Source organism: Chamaea fasciata, unplaced genomic scaffold, assembly GCF_029207755.1.
Source record: "Chamaea fasciata isolate MVZ Bird 193981 ecotype frontalis unplaced genomic scaffold, bChaFas1.0.hap1 SCAF_9, whole genome shotgun sequence".
In the NCBI taxonomy this organism is placed as follows: Eukaryota; Metazoa; Chordata; class Aves; order Passeriformes; family Sylviidae; genus Chamaea; species Chamaea fasciata.
The window spans coordinates 6,698,318-6,714,354 of record NW_027094094.1 but is presented as its reverse complement, the minus strand read 5'-3'; positions in this window follow the sequence as shown (position 1 = coordinate 6,714,354).

Genomic DNA, 16,037 nt, shown 5'->3' with positions numbered 1-16,037 from the left:
TAAAACAAGGATCTCCTTGTTTCAGACCATGTTGGTTGCAAGAATAGGATGGCAATAGTATTATTATTATAGTAGTAGTAGTAGTAGCAGTAGTAGTCGTAGTTATACTATTAATAATGTATTAATCTACTGTTGCTAGTATTTTTCTAAATTAGGACAGAGCTGAAAAATTAAGTCTGTTACTAATAACTGATGTCCTTTGGGAGACCAAATTCAAATGGATTCATCATACCTCTAGATTCCACCAACTCATGGCTGCAATGGATGAGAATCTGTCTGGTGTTCTCAATTACACAGTAGCCATCAATTATATAAAGTAGGATAATTACAGAAAAAAAAAAAAAGAAAGGAAGAAAATAAAAAGTACTGGAAGTTCTAACTTTATCTTACTTTGGGATAGATCTTAGTGATATTTTGGACACCTGTTATTCTGACTTATGCTTGAACCTGATGCAAATAATCAGTTCCCTACCTGTGTGTAACTCAGGCTGTTGTACCTGCTTGCATATCATTTTTTCAACTTTTTTCGTGGTTCACCTCTTGGATGGGACTTTGATGAGCAGTCAAATGATGGACTTGGCAAGTTGAAAATATCACAGAACCACAGACTGGAGCAGGTTGCAGTGATTAATCACATAACTCCTAAATTCATAGGATCTAGAGTGAAGACCTAGGAATTCAGAGTATAACAGATTTTTTTTTAATTTTGAATAATAAAATTTGAATATATTTGAATATATAATTTGAATATATAATTTTGAATAATAAAAATTATCATGTGTATGGATTTTGTACTGGGACCTCCTAGAGACAGTAAAGTCTGGACTTTATCTAGAAATCCTTTTTTTTTTTTCTTTTCCTCATAAGTTAGCTATTTAGCATAACAACACTCATAACTGAGCATACAGAAGTAAAGATTTTGGTACCCTGTCAAATAGGTACAACAGTCAGGAATTGGATGTGGTTGTTTATCTACCTATCTATCTATCTATCTATCTATCTATCTATCTATCTATCTGCCTGTCTATCTATCTATCTATCTATCTATCTAAAATATGCATATTCCCATTCCTCATTTTGGGATAAAATTTACTCGGACCTTTTGATGGATTTACCTCTGCCACATAAATAAACCCCCAACATCTCCAACAACAAAGAGCAAGGAAGGGAGCAATGGACCCCTCTGGCTGGGAGAGAAAGGCGTTCCCTTGGGAAGCAGTGCAATCCATCAGTCCCTGCAAAGCCTGAATGGACTCCTGAGGATTCATCACCCTCCTGTTGAGGAGAGCTACCTGGTGGAAAGAGCCGTGACTGCAGGCTGAGCCTGCCCTCAGGGCACGGCTACAGCCATATGTTTACTATTTTCAGAACAGATTTTATGAGGAGTGGGGGGGCGACAAGATAAAATAAGCTACATAATCACTGCACAGATAAACAACTATCAATAAACGTGAAAAAAAAAAAAAAAAGAAAGAAATGGCAATGGCTTTTTGAGCATCTAATTAACACGATGAATAAGACTAAGCAGCTTGTCTTGCTGAGGTAATGTATATTTTTCCATCAAACCAATCAGTGCTGAATAATGACCGGCATAATATATCAGGGTAAATATAAGCACTTCTTGTCTCCATAGGACAGGAACTAACTAATCAGCACACATTCAGACTGGAGTATAAGTATGATTAAAGATAAAAAAAAACTCAGATAATACAGATTCATTTGAAAAACTTTAGCCATTTGATTAGAGACACTAGCCTGATCTTTGCTAGTCATCTCCATCTAGGATGGCAAACATATCTGTCCCTCTGCACTGCAAAAAGGCACTAATTGGTTGGGGGATAAATCAGAGGAAGATGAAGTAATTATCATGGCATTTTTTAATGCTCTAATTGTACCATAATTGACACTCCTGGATATCAAATTTGCAACTGTAAAATATAACTAGGCAAATTTAATCTACTCACCCTTCCTAGCAGTTCATCGTACTTTATGGATGCCCACCTCATATAATTTGGTTGAAATGGTTACCTCCTTTATCTACAAGCACAGACAGGTGGTGGATTTCACCCACTGAGGTGTGAACATCTGCCAACACCTGCATGGACACATATTTAGAGATAACAAATAGCTAACTAGTGAGATCTCCCATGTTTCCAGCCTTTCAGAGACAAATACTACACTTTTGGAGAGTTAGAAATTGAGTCACTTTCCAGACCCCTTTCCTGATGTGGGGGACCCTGTTTCAGCAGTATCACTGGGGAGGCTGTTGTTGCAGGGGCTTTTTCGTGCTCCTCTGGGGTTCTTTGCTTTGTTCTGCAGCAATTTGGATAACTGGGCTGCCAGAGCAAAGAAGAAGAGAGGATGTATAGGAATCTTTAAACAACTAGGTGTTGTGTGATAGTAAATGACAATAGCAAAAAAGGTGTTGGTTTTGGTTTTTTTTTCCCCCTAGGAGGAAGGGATGATCTATTAAAAAAAGAAGAAAAAATAAAGGAACAAACCAACCAAAAACCCCACCTTAGCCATATAGGATCAAATATCTCTGTGCTCCTAATTTCGTGGTGAAAAATGGACATAATCTGGAGTGGACAGATGCTTATGATGGGAGAAATCTTAGGGAACCACCACACTGCAAACTGATGAAGTGTCACCAAATACAAAAACTTATTCCTTGGTAAGTTATTCCTGGAGCCTGCCGTGCTATTTCATACCTTGTTCTTTGATAAACAACTAACGTCGTGTCAAACTAAAGAACAAAATCAGTTAGTTAGGAACTTAAATACGTTACTATACAGCAGTCAAGGTCTTTTAGTACTGATCATAAGCATCTTAATAGACCATTCATTATGCATAGCTTTTGAATTCAATGCCACTGTTATTTTGCCTACATCTTTATTATGCTGCTCTGCAAAGTTGCCGTCATAATTAATTTCTACAGAAAGGGCAAGTCAATTCACTTTTATTAAGCAATTTTGCAGCTTATGAAAAATAACCCATTGCCCTGCTTCCTCAACACACTTTCCATCTAGTACTTATGTGCAACTGGAGCCACTTTGTCTGTCTCTCTCTCCCTCTCAGTTGAACTTTGCATACAGCTCAACAGCAGTTGATGCTTTTGTTCCTGTTGCAGACTTGTCCCTTTTCTGGTGCTTGCACTACCTCCATTTTTCCACATAATTAGGGTCAGATGCTAGTTGTCTGAATTAAAAGGCATTTGGGCTCTCCTTCCAACAAGCCTTTCTACTCCCTTCTTGCAAAACAAAGCTGTCACATGCATTCTTTAGCTGGTGTTGGATTACATTACACCACTTGACCACACTTACTACACTAAGATAATTATGGCAGGTATTTTGCTGATAAAAATCACCATGGCGTTATTGTGTGCTGTGGGACTCTATCAGTTCATGTCAGCAGAAAACTGGGTTCTTTGTAAGAATTTAGGGACAAAACTCAAGGTTGCCATAAAGATTCTCACCAGCTTAACCAGCATTTCTGGAAGTCCTTCAACAAAGCAAAAGTAAAGGGACCAAGGAATAAGCAAATTTATTTCCATAAAAATATCACACGAACATTCTGCCACTTGCCCAACAGTACATCATCAGGTGGCAGAGAAATACATCCTTTGCAACAGTTGATTTGGATTTGAACACTTTGATTTTGCAGTGCCACAGGCCAGCTCTTCCAGCTCACACAAGCACTGCTCCTGGCTGTGCTGTAAACAGAGATAAAGAAATTGCGTAATGAATCTTGAACTAGAAAGTCTGACAAGCTTATAAAGGGCTACTCAGGAAGGATAAAAAACTTGCTCTCAGTGGAGTTCTACTGAACTAAACTTGTACTAAAACTTGGTCCAAAATGTCAAAATTTAAGAGAACTCCCTGCTCTTGGAGCCTATGCTGGACAACTCATTTGTGTGAGGCTGAGCCATGGGTCAGCTGGAGCTGGGGTTTGCTCTGTGGCTTCTCAGCACTGAAAGGCCATTGCCTTTCAAAAAGCTGCAAGTTCCCACCAGAGTCTGAAACCAGGAATCACAGACAGTGAAAATGGAATACAGTGTACCCCCAAGGGATTGCTCCCACAGAGCCTTTTGGTCAACAGGACACTCCAGTGTGGCTTCTCCATTGAAGCAGGTCATACAATGCTTCCCAAGAGTAACACTGGGGTAAAAATCCCTCTTGTCATGCTGGTTCCCAGTAATCATCTTGAGTTTAAAATTATTCTCAGCTCACCCCATTTAAACAAAACAAATTCCTTGGATGAGAGTATGTACTATTTCTATCACCAGAAGCAGTATTTATGATATTCTCACTCTGCCAGTGCTTTTGATTTGTATTATTTTTCTACATCAAGGTTTCTTAATTAAAATAAATGACAAATTAGGCATTAGCCACATCTCTGGGTCTGATCTGTCAGTGATGTGCTGGCTTAATGGCATTACTTTTAACTGACTTCCTTCGCATTCCAAATATCAAGCATATCATTACTCATATACAATAAATATACAATAAATATACAATGAGTATAATAAAATACCCTAAAACGATGTGAAAATCCTGCTTTTATAAAAAAAAATGGAGGGAGTGTCAGAGAAGAAATTACTTTCCTACACTGTAAAAACTAGTGCAGTAAAACAATCTAATAAATCAGGGTGTTCTCACAAGGTGAGTTGTTTTGTCAGTTGAGTGCTTGAAATGCTATCTAATGTCTCTGTGGAAATGGCTGAAAGAAACAACAGATGTCTCAGATTTTTGCCTTTCATGTCTTATTAAAATCAAGAGAAGATTGAAGGGCGAACAAAGGGTTACTCATCATTTTTCTCTGCCTGGAAGAAGTTCCTCTGAACACCGCCTACAAGAAGAGGCAGTGATAACTGAAAGACAAAAAGCAATTTAGATAATGATGAACATTTATAGAAGAAAAGATTCATTAAGAACACTATTCCCAAGGATAAAAGGTGGAAAGGAGACAAGAAATTCTGCAAGCAGCTCGTGTGAATAATGTGACAGTGCCACTGCAGCCTTCAGCAGAGCCATCTTGTGTTGTTCCCTGCCACTCGCATTTAGCCGAGGAACCCTGAATGAGAGGCTTGTGATCTGATTTGTGCTGGGTGTTTTTGACTTCACTCCCTCATTCAGACTTGCAGCTCTGGCCTCTGAGCCACATCCCTGCTCTGCAGGGACTGAGAAGCTCTTACCTAAGTAAGGCTCAAGTGATCTGGATCATCTCGCTGGATGTTTACATCAGGCTCTTCCATTGTCATCGCCTAAGTTATCTCCAACTCCTACTTTCATCAGCTCCCCACGCCGCCTTGCATGTGAAGCAGCAATGTTTGCCATTGTTGATTATCTGCTAAACTACAAGAAATATTAAAATCTGCTTCACATTGCTATGGTAGCCACTTACACTTTGCACTAGAAGCCAAAGTAAACACCCAATCCCTTATTCCGTTATTTTCTCCTTCTATTGCTGCAGGAAGATGAGTATGTAATTTGCATTGGCTATACCAAGTATCTCCTGATAAGATGAAAATCTTATCAGGCTGTCTTAGGGAAAATACATCTGCAAAGTGTGACCCAAGCAGTGTTTCTGAGCCGGTGTTTCCGCACAGCCTGGGGAGCACACATCCAACCACCATTCCCTGTGTGTGTCACTGTGTGCAGGGTGTCACACAGCCCACTGGGATGGCTGGACAGTCCCTGACGACACCTCTCCTGTCACACCCACACCTCCACAGGCAAAGTTCTGAGTCAATCCAGGCTGTGAATGGCAGCACTTGATGAAGCTTTAGAGAAAAGGTGCCAGAAAACAGATCAGACTGTTCTGCAGTAAAAGCCACTTACAGGAGATGTACAGAAATCCAGCCGAGATACTTAAAAAAAATAAAATAATAATCCTGCTTTTGCATTCCTGAGCCAAAATACTGTAGAGGAGTTCACACAGACTAGGTTGACTTTGATCTTAAAAATTTTACACTTCAAATAGGGAAACTGAAGAGAGGGTGTTTCTTTCCTTAGTTATTTTCATTTAAGGCCTGAATCCCAAGGTGTTGATACCAATGGCAAGTGCTGATGCTAAGTGCCACTGAAAACTGACAAAAACCTTTCTAAACCATTCACTGAATGATCTCATACATAATGCCAAAGGCTTCAGGCACTGGAAAAGATTGGGCTGATGGGTGGTATATGTGAACTTGTCTTTAGAGAAGGCTGTCCTCAATTAAAGAGCCATAGAACAATTTAAAAAAAACCCTAAAACCTCTAACTAACTAATATTTGGACACTCCTTACAAAGATTCAGACCTTTTATTTATGTTCAGGTGCATAAGAATCAAAACACTTCTACTGCAAAAGTTTTTAGACTAACTGTAAAGCTGTGTCATATACATGTCTTCATAAGGTTTACTTTTGTTTATAGAATTGTCAAATATATAATGATGTGGACTAAAGCATTCAGTGGCAAGTTTCTGAGTAAAACCAAATTTTGGATTTGTTTCAGTGGTTACACTGCCACTATTTTTTGGTTCCTTAAGGAAAAAAAAAAAAAATCAAACCTAAACCAAAACAAATTATTGCTGCTTGGTTGGGAAGCTGTAGCACCTCACCACCTTGTGGCAGCTCTAAAAACCCAGCCAGGGATCCCTGTGGTGGCCAGGATCGCCACAGTTTGGTTTTGCCAAGGCAGAACACGGGGAGAGATGGGGAAGAGGCATCCTGGAAAGCACAGCCTCTGCACTGCCTGAGTCAGAACAGCCCAGAGATGGGCTCTGGAAAATTCATCCTAAATGATCACTCATGTTGGGGGGAAGCTGAAGACTATCCTTACCTGCTTCCTGTCCCTCCCCTCCCTAAGTTTTAATATGCTATATCTAGGTGATGGTATAAGACAAACCCAAAACAACTACCCTTTTGAAGATGACCTGTCAGGTGCTCCATTTTCCAAAGAAAAGATTTGGGCATGTGTGCCCTAAACAAAGGTTCTAATCTTGACAATTCTTTGCTGGAGCAGGAATTTACAGCTGCAGGTGCAGGATGAAGGAAGGGGAAAGGGAATGCTGTGACGGGGGCAGTAACCCCTCTATTAGGCCAGGCTGCTGTGACACACATTCCTGTCTCAGGACAGGATTACAGCTGCAAGTCCAAGCAGCTGCATCCCCTCCAGAGAGGGGCAGACACGGAGTCATTTCACTCTCTGCTGTTACTGAAATCAAGTCTCCCATGCCTGTGGCACTGCTCATGAGAGACAAGAGATTCATCCCTACAGTTTATGCAACACCACCAGCTCCAAGATGTTTCCAGACTAGCTGTTGAGATAGGTTTAGAATGGCTTTGTAGCAAAAATGTCACAGCAACACACTTCCACTGTGGCTCTGGGTCCTCGCCCTAAATGAACTGACCTTCAGCCACAGGTCTGCATTTAAAGAAACCACCCTCCCTTCCACCAAACACATCCATAGGCCTCCAAGCCACTCCAGAGGCATCAGAAGAGCGAGAACCAGGCAGTCTGTATTGAGCAGCAGATTTCTTTGGAACAAATGCTTGGCAAAAAAAAAAAAAAAAAAAAAAAAGCTTTTACATTTTTGCTTCCTGCGGTGCCTCAGGATGGTGTCTGTTTAACTAGCATGTGCTTATTAATCTGGTAAAGAAGGCATTCTGGTGTGGTTAGTGAAAAACACAGGCAATTGTGTTTTGTGTAGGAGACAGTCCAGCTTGCCAAGCTTGTCTAAACAGCTTGTTCTGCCCTATCATTTATGAATAACTCTTTTTCTTCTATAAAGGAACCAGCTCTATTTTATGGAAGTGAGGGTGATCCTCTGACCAAATCCATCGGTAGAAAGGGTCTGAAAAGGAAGGCAGCTTGCAGAAGTGAGAGTTGCTGCTCATCTGGGGAGAGCTGGCACTACAGGTCTATGACATCTCCAGTCCTGGCTCTGGTGCAAGCCTCAGAGTCAGTAATGAGTCTCAGGCCCATCCAGATCTGATAAAGTGCTTGGCAAACACCAATGGTTATTTAGTCTCTGTTCTTTCTGCTGAAGAACAACAGACTGCAGTCAAAAAACGCTCTAAATTGCCCCACTCACAAGTCATTCGTACAATTTACCAGTGCTGATAGATGTTAATACCTTTCTGTCTCTTTCTAGAAGCTAGATTTATTTTATCAACAAATAAATCTTCATCAAGTCTGAGTTGGCAACCGAAAGATGAACAGTTTGGATTTCAATTTCCTCTCTTATGCACTCTCACCAGAACACATTCCTGCGTATCCAGAGCTACTGAAAGCCAGACACACTTTCAGTGAATATAAATTTTCTGACTCTGCCGTTTCTAATGCTCTACTGCTCTAATATCATTGTCTCTGGTCTCTTAGTATCTCAGTAATACTTATGAAATATATCTTAGCCTTGAGTTCTAGGTTAAGAACCAACTGGGTTTTGTCAAACAACAGAAAATCATCCTTCCATGAGGAGCTCAGGAGGAAATATCTTCAAAATACCAATTGCTTTCCAGTTCTCTGACGTGTGGGAGGAAGCCAACTGCCTCAGTGGAGCTGCAGCAAGTTCAAGGGGTGTGCAAATGGTCAAGTAATGCAAGCTGGACAGAAATGTATGCAAAAGGGAGTAGCAGGGGAAATATCAAATAAAAAAAAAAGACTAGGTCAAATCCCAGTAGGAATGAGAGTTCAGTGAAGTGGGCAGTATTTAGCATAGGAAATCACCTCCTGGTATGTACTTTGTCTCCCCCTGCCTTTCTGCCCTCTTCATTTCTCCCAGCTGCACAGCCAACGGAGAACGTTGCACTGATCAGGTATTTTCCAGGTCCCTCCAGGTTCCAGTTTCCCTCTGCTCATAAAGCCCAGCGCCCACTCTTTGGAGCTATGGGGTTACATGCCTGGAATTACTCAGGGTTGTGTTCAGTCTGTTTGCACCACAATGGCACCTGACCTGCTCCAGCTGAACCCCATGCTCCTCATCCTAACTGCTATAAAAACTCTTGCAGACACTATTCCAGCTAAACCTCTTCACCCTAATCCCTCCCACAAAAAACAGTCGGCTCCAATAGATAATGCAGGGACTGGTATAAAGGAAGCAATACCAGTGCTGTCATTAGACTGCCTCTGTTGCTGTTTTTCCTGTTTCCCTTTGCCTGTCAGCAGACCTTGAGCTCATGACTGGCCCTTTTGTCCTTGCTTTGGCATATTCAACATGTGGGATTCATCACCCTCATAAGGGTAGCATCTGCTTTTAACTATAAAGGAATTCTATAAAGCATTGTTGTCATTGGTCCAAGAGAGGAAAGCTATCAGCACAAATATCACAGATGAACTGAAAGAAGATTTTCAGGATATATAGGTCTGAAATATTTCTGACAGGTCAGCTAAAAGATGCATTAAGGCAGAATATAACACTCATCAATCTCAAGAAATGCTTTTCTTTCCTTGACTTCAACCCATTGGAGCAAATCCTAAGCCTCTAAGTCAGCTTGTTGACATACTGGGGCAGAAATGACTGAAACACACTTGTAAAAAAATATTGCAAAAGCTCTGTAATAAACCTCTGTATCTTAACTCAACATTACTGATATACACAGCAATCATTCTTCATAGGTTTGCTCAGTGTCATGGGCAGCCAGGAACCACACTTATTTTAGATTATTCTTATCTGTATTGACATAAACTTGGAGAACTATATCCAAGGAACAAAAATCAAGTCTTACCTCCCATGAAATTAAATCAAGAGAGATGACTGCAGTAAAGGACAGTGACAGAGACCCTGCCATTGAAATACTGCTGCTTTAACCAGCTCAATTCCCTTCCCACTTTGTTTTGAAATGGGTCAGGAGAGAATCTAACACTGTGTTTTCAAGGGGTTGGTGGACATCTTGGAGGAACCATCAAGAAGTCAAACACGGCCAGCAGTGGTGTAGGAGTTGTACCCAGTTCCTGGCCATTGTGTAGATCAGGGAGGTTTGGGCTCTCAGCCCTCAGCCCCTGAGCTGCAGGGCTGCCTAAAGAGGCTGGAGCAAAGCAGCCCCAGGAGAGGCTTTTGGGCTGGTGGAGTCTTGCTGGACTGGAGTCAGCTCTGTGGTCTGCTTGATTAAATAAAGGGCATCTTTATGTCTGTAGACCAGCAGGGATGTCTGAGATCTTCCTACCTGGGGACAGGGAATGACCCAAAAATGCCTTAACTAAGACCCCAACTCAGAGCTCAGAGCAGGAGCCACCTCTTCGCAGGTATCTCTAGGTGGGCAGGGACACTGCAGTGGTCCATCCTCCCTCTGTTCATAGACAGACCACAGTGAAGTTCTCAATACTTCAGCTGCCCTAAATACCATGCAGCTGAGTTTACTGCTACAGAATTACGGAGTTGTGGAACCCTGGGCACTCACAAATATGAAGACTGCATTGACTACTGCCTCAGCCAATATTACATGAATATAGTTTAAAGGTAACTGCATTACTGATTCGTACTGAGGGATGGCCTAACCCATCCTGGAGATAAATGTAAGTTCTGCATAAACTCACTTAGCTGCCAAATACAAACTGGAATATGGCTTTATTCTTATATGGATAAAATACCAACTATCTCCCATGATGGTAAACAGGAACAATATTTAAAGGACCTAAAGTACATGATGAGCAGTCTCAACCATTTTACAAAAGCAAATGTAATAATAGAGGAAGAGAGGGGTCTTATAAAAATATTATAATGAAAATGCCATTCAGAAATCCATTAGCAGGTGGCTGTGCTTCATCACAGCACCAGGAAAGTATTTCAAATGTAAGCATGGATCTTTGCTTTTAAAATCCTTAATGAAGATGTAAAGTACTAAAAGCCACTGGGATAACTTAAAAAATGAAAGCAAGACCGTGCAGCAAAGCTTACACCTTGGTTCATAATGGATTGCATGTCGATACTGTTGTTCTTGCATACATTACTGCAGACTACCGTTATCTGAGTGAATGAAGCTGCAAAACTCACCTACAGTTTTTTTTTTCCTTGGCCTCCTTATTTCTACTAAGATTTGCTTCATTTATTGATCTCCCTGATGGGTACCATAGCAGTGGATGAAACAGGGCCATTTATTGAAACTTCCTTTCATTAAGTTAAACAAAATGCGTTCAGGTGAAAACTGAATGGTAAGATAAAATAGGTACTGAAAACAGGTAAGGGGAGTACTTGTGGAGGATTGGGTTTTGAAATAGAGCTTAAAGCTTGTTCTTTTGGTAGGAAGTCTGGTGTAATCTGTACATTGCAAAGATCCCAATGGTTTTTAAGGAGAACATCAGGATTTATTAGGTGCAGAAGCTCCTAGTTGCTGTATCCTGCAGCAACATCCAGAGATCAGAGCCTCCTAAAGCAGCTGGTGAAGACACTGCTAAAGACTTCTTCAAAATGTCCTGCACTAAAAGGGACCTTTTTCCTGTAGATGTACACTTCAGACAAAACCTGTGATTTTTTTTTTTTTTTATGACCACATTTTTTCCAAGTGCTCACCCCCTGTCATTTTGTTGTCAGGTATGGCAATAGCAGGGTCTGTTGTACAGCCACTGAATGTCTCTGAGGAATGCAAGGACAGTTCATAAAGGCATAATTTCACTTCAGACAAGTCATTCAGTAGTACATTGCTTACTCTGCCACATCAAGGAAGAGAAAATGCCCTGGAAGTTGCAAAGCCCTGGAGTTTACCCTTTGCCAGTAAATGAACTGAGGAAAACCAAGCTGATGCCTCATATTTGTTAATGTAAATCACAATTTAAAGAATCCTGGCTTCTGAGGTAGATGATATTAGAGAAAAGGATAATTGGAATGTTTTCTGCAGCATTACAAATGTTGTGCCTGGGCTAGTAAAGCTGGGCAGCTCTCCTCAGTGAGCTGATGCCCACTGCTGTGCTTTAAGCAGTGCATGTGTGCTGCAGGCCCTGCTTAACCCATGTTTGCTGTGCTGCACAGGGAGCACTGGAGATGTCCCATGGCTGGCCAGCAAGTCACATCCCTTCTCATGGGCCAGTACTTCTGCTGTATGACAAGTTCCAGCTCTCATCACTGTAGTTCCAACTACAACAAACTCATCGATTTAATGGGAGTCTTGTATTCACCTATAGATGCAGGGCACAGCCTCAGCTCCTCTGGACACTCTGTGTTTGCTTTCAGGCATGCTCACCGTGCAGTATATTACACTGCTGGGTGTGTAGAGAAAAGCGTCATGCAGCCAACAACTGAAACTTAACAACTGCTTGGCTAGGACTGAACTCCTGCACCTTTATAATGAGTAAAAAACCTCAAATACCTGAATATAATCAGTTGTAGGACCGTCCCCGAGGTCTCACCTTTGGCTGTCATTCCATCAGAAGTCAAGCACATCCTGTACTCGCTGGTCACTTTCTGCTGCAGGCAGCATCTGCTCCTGGTTTGCACTTTCTGAGTAGCTCTGTGAGTAGCACAGCCTCCTTGCATCCACTTTGCAGTGCTGGAAAGGTTCATGCTCAACCCTAGATTGAAGGAACGTGGCTTTGAACTCTCAATTATCTAAAATACAACCAAGTACACCTTTTTTTTAAAAAAGATGCTGGGAGAGCACACAGCTGCATAAATGATGGATGATTCACTTCCTTATGCCTGATGGAAGTCAGTGTCTTAAGTGTAATAAAGTTGATGAATTATGGGCTTTAAGAGGCAGATCTTGCATTGGAATAAGGATAATGCAGCAGGCAATCAGCGTTGTGAAACTACTGTTTATGCACTTCACAGCTTAACAAATGACATAACAATATATAGAGACTGATTTTATAATAAAACATAATGATTTCATGCACAGTAGCTATTATAAAGTGATGTATTGTTTATTTGTTCTGTTTACACCCAGCAGTAACTGGTTATTTGTCTCCTTGTGCCAGAAGGGAATTGGCAGATTCTTACCTTGAAGTCAGTGCTGGTTTCTAATGGTTGACCATTCAGAAGGTGTTACAAAGGCTGAATCTATGCTGATAAACAAAGGAAGTCCAGGAATAAATCACTGTCCCCAGGGTCAACGGGCTCAGCTGGTTTATAACCTTGCTGCTCAGGGCTAGGTCATCTTGATGGGCCGTGTTTGCACTACACTGGAGGTGGCCCTTGGTATTTCTTAAGTACACTGTGGCTTGAGTCAGAAATAATTGCAGTTTTAAGGCTTGTCTGTAACTTTCAAACTACATGAAGTAAGGGCTACGTTGCATTTCCCTGGTTTGGTGATTTTGGGGTTTTATTTTCTTTGGTTTGGCCTGGGTTTTTTTTTAATTAGTGTAGACTAGCCCGTGTTGGGCAGTGGGATTGAGACATGGGTGTCACCCAGCTACCACCCAGCCTCCTGCTCTCTCCTGCGCTGAGATTTTAGGCACTCAATATTACTTTGCTGACATAGGTTTTTCAAGGGGCTGTGCCTGATGATTTGGGGCCAGAAGGGAGAAAGAAGCTTCTCCCTGCAGAATCAGGGTGGGCCCTGAAGGATGGCAGATTGGGAAAGCAAAGCAACGCTCATTCTGAGCACGAGAGTCTGGACGTGCATCTTTTGAATCCTCCTCAGGACTTCATGGGTACTTATCACACTGCCATGTGTTCAGGCCTGCTGAGGTAGCTCCTTGTTTCTCAAGGATCGTGGGTGTCAGACCCAGTTCTCTCCTGAGCTGGGTTATGCAAAGTCCTGGTATGTGGTGAAAGTTGTGCAGCTCTCTGAGGACAGTGGCTGTGTGGTGGGACAAAGACAAGGGAGATATGTTAAGAAAACAAACACCCAAAGAATAAAATGTCTTGTGCAGACTGACAGAGTGAGCATGTGTGTGCAGGTGTGTGCAGCACCTTTGTGGGCACATGCACCACCTGGGCTCCCTCTGGTGCATTTGGTGGCTTGAGTTATACCTGTCAAAACCCAGGCCTGAAACTCCTTCCTTTTCTGGACAATCTATTTCCTTTTAATTTTGCAAAACCCCCCTACTAGTCCTGGACAGTGGCAGAGAGGACTCACTGTTCCAAAGCATCTTTATTTGTATGATTTACTCCATTACATATCAAGCTGCCTAGTCTTGTGGGCACTGGTACAATCAGATCTGTGTCTGCGTTTCTTCTGTCAGGGAATTAGGATTTCTGTGTAAGATCTCAGTGCCAAAAGGCTTTTAGCCATGCTGGTACCAGCAAAGATATTCTGTCTTGTAGCTACTGAATCTTTGGTCTGGTATTACTCGGTCACCAAGGAGTTTGATGTTGCATCCTCAATGGACCCTTTTTATTCTCATTATTTTTTTTGCAAGAAAATAAAGCTTTGAAACTGCTCAAATGTTGTCGGCCTTGCCTCATTGCATGTAATTTTGAAGCATTTGTTCCAGGCACACTACAATTTTTGCCATTTAGTGATTACCTTTAAATTCCACGAAGCCTTTTCTCATGTGCCCTTGTGCAGTGCTTTGGGAGATTGTCTGATGTGAAAGGCACTATTACACATTGAACTGATTATTGTTGTTTGTTGCTGTTAACACAGACAAGAAACCCTCCTGGCAGGGAAACAACTTCTTTGCTAATAAGTATTCATAATTTGTATCTCAGCAAAAGATGTAAACATATATTATCATTAAATAGGCTGTAATTTTAATTGCCTATAAATGTTATTAATTCTGATTGTGATTATTCAATAGGTAATAAAGATAAAGGCTGTCAAAATTAATTAAGTACATATTCATTAAATTCAAGGTAGCTTCAGTTTCTTTATTGCACAAATACAATTAACACTTAATCTGAATCTCAGTAAGTTACATAATCATGTGACTCAAAATAAAGGGAGGATACAACCTTGGCCTTTTACTTTTTACATGGGAAAACATTAATGATGCTGACATTGGAGACAATTAGACAGTGTCGGCCAATTGTTTTTAGTCAGCTTTCTCTCACATCTGTGGTGTCTACAAGCAAGAAGGGCCATTGTTTCTGCAGGCCTCCGTCGCGCTTTGGCTCTTTGTGCTAACCGTCAATCTCTTGCTGAATATCAAAGCTGTGAGGAAATTAGAACAGACCAGCTCTACTGCACCACACTAAAGCTTAGCAGGGTGCATCCACTATGCTACTAATTAGGCAGTGGCCAACAAAATAACCTGTCAATGTGTGCTTGCCATTTCCCACACACCTGCATTTCATACACTAATAAGCGTACAGCCGTGGAGAGAAAGGAATAACTGCTGAAGTGTGAAAAATGAACAAAATATAACAATGTTTCTCTCCCCACCTATACTACTGCCAATTACCATTTAACATTAGGTAGAATCAACATGTCGGAAGAAATACAATACAGTATCTGAAACTAAAGAGGGGGTAGGAAGGAGCAAAGCCACACATAGCGAGTGTATTAATGTTTGCTGCAGAACGTCGCGCTCAGTGGAATCTCTCTTTATTTGTATAAACCAGGAGGTTGAAAACGATCGTGATTAGGGTTTTTCTATTCACGTCAGCCCAGAGAGAAATCCATATTTTTGTTGCTTACCAAAAAGATGTGAGTAAAAACAGTGGCAAATGACTGCTCCAGTGCTGTTCTAGCAGACTGCATCCTTCATGTGCACCAGTGCAGCCAAGCCAGCACAGGCTCACTGAAGTTCTCATCTCCCTTTGGTTTACTACTAGCCAGTCAGTTGCAAGCCTCTCTAAAGCTTCTGTGCACCATCCTCCCACCTTACAACTCCTTCATTTGAAATCATATCAATCAGGATGTCAGTACCCGCTTGCCTGGTGAACTTATTGCATTTGTGCTGTTATTTCCTGTCACGAATCTTTCCCCTACCATACACACAGTTAGAAAACTCCTAGAAATTACTTTTCTGTCCCAGTGATAAAAGTAGACAGAAGTGTCCTGTTATTACTGTTATGAAAGTGGGAGGAGGAATGCTGATGCAGTGATTAGAAATATTGTGTTTGAAAGGGGCTCATCCTCGAAACACAGAAATCGGTTTCATTACAAGCGTTACGGCGTTGCTGCGAGTTCACACAACTCCCACTTACAAGCCCTTGTAAATTGCTAGGTTTTGTG